This window comes from Mandrillus leucophaeus, unplaced genomic scaffold (genome assembly GCF_000951045.1).
Source record: "Mandrillus leucophaeus isolate KB7577 unplaced genomic scaffold, Mleu.le_1.0 Scaffold22, whole genome shotgun sequence".
Taxonomy (NCBI): domain Eukaryota; kingdom Metazoa; phylum Chordata; class Mammalia; order Primates; family Cercopithecidae; genus Mandrillus; species Mandrillus leucophaeus.
This window is the reverse complement of record NW_012102254.1, coordinates 2,816,814-2,818,427: the sequence shown is the minus strand read 5'-3', so window position 1 is coordinate 2,818,427 and position 1,614 is coordinate 2,816,814. Positions and strand designations below refer to the sequence as shown.

Here is a 1,614-nt window from a genome sequence, read left to right as displayed (position 1 = left end):
CACTTGGGAGACTGAGGCAGGAGGATCACTTGAGACCAAAAGATCAGGACCAGCCTGGGAAACACAGTCAGACTTTGTCTCTACTAAAAATTTAGAAATTAGCTGGACATAGTGGTGCATGCCTGCAGTCCCAGCTACTTCAGAGACTGAAGTCAGGAGGACTGCTTGAGCATAGGAGGTCAAGGCTGCAGTGAGCTGTGTTTCCACCACTGCACAGCACTCCAGCCTAGGCAAGACCCTGTCTCAAAAAAATAAAATAAGCAAAAACCCAAATTTTAAATCAGTTTTCTTTTACAATGGTTCCAAAATTTAATTTCTACCTTTAACTTAATTCAACCTAAATTTCCTGTTCAGTATCTGAAATGACGATCTAGTGTACTACCTATAAACTTAACAGTTTCTATAAGAATAGTAAAAAGGAATAAATTTAAAGCTGAAAACACCAAGGACTCTAGTTATGACTTAAATGATATCGAATACAAACGTGATAATAACGATGACAAGGGTAACAAATTTTATTTCCCAAATCACAGAAGCTAGCAAAAAATATTCTCAAGGCTGACCTCTTTTTATTATGGCTTTAGTTAATACATTTTTGTGGTATAGACTTTACAAATCATTTAGGACACAAAATATTTTCCTTACTCAGAAAAAACAGGAAGAGGCTGGCACTGCAATTAATGAAGGACAACAGTATAAGTTGTAATGACCTCAATCAGAAAACAATAAGGAGGATGACATTCTGGGAGACTGCTTTAGAGACAATACCTTTAATCCTTTTAAGCTATATAAACGACTGGTACATGGCTTCAAATCCTCTTATCTTTGGCATTAAAATGAAGGAATTTGACTTTCCTTTTTAGCTGGGACCACAGGCAGATGTCACCACACCAAGCTAATTTTTTAAGTTTTTGGAGACGCAGGGTATCCCCGTGTTGTGCTGGCTGGTTTTCAACTCCTGGGCTAAAAGTGATTCTCCCACCTGGCCTCTCAAAGAACTAGGATTACAGACATAGCCACTGCACTCAACACTTTACATTAAAAAAAGACAGAGTGTCTTGCACTGTCGCCCAGGCTAGAGCACAGTGGCAGAATTTTGGCTCACGCCAGCATAGAATTCCTAACCTCAAGAAATCCTCCCATCTCAGCTTTCCAAAATGCTGAGGTTATAGGTGCCAGTCACTATTTACTTTAAATAATATCTTTTTGCACAGGTAACGTTCATTAATAAGTGGCTCTTTGACTAAGTAACTTTTATTTTTGTTTTTTCAAATCATAGCACATCAGGGACACTAGCAGGGAGGATGAAGATTTCCTCTAAGTAAAATCTTGGGGTCCAAGAAAGTCAAGTATTTTGCCAAGTGCAGTGGTTGTCACCTGAAATCCCATCACTTTGGGAGGCTGAGGCAGGCAGACTGCTTGAGCCCAGCTGTTTGCAACCAGCCTGGGCAACATAGAAAAACTCCATCTCTACAAAAAATAAAAAAATTAGTTGGGTGTAGTGGCGCACACAAGTAGTCTCAGCTACTCGGGAGGCTGAGGTGGGAGAGGGATCACCTGAGCCCAGGAGGTCAAGGTTACGGTGAGCTGACAGCCTGTCTCAAAACAAAAAAC

General features: G+C 40.3%; 1 protein-coding gene across 2 annotated transcripts in view; it reads right to left on the bottom strand.

Annotated features, from left to right (window-relative positions):
- SMARCC1 (SWI/SNF related, matrix associated, actin dependent regulator of chromatin, subfamily c, member 1) overlaps positions 1 to 1,614 on the bottom strand; it is a 226,385-nt gene that overhangs the window by 98,607 nt on the left and 126,164 nt on the right. The window lies entirely within an intron of this gene.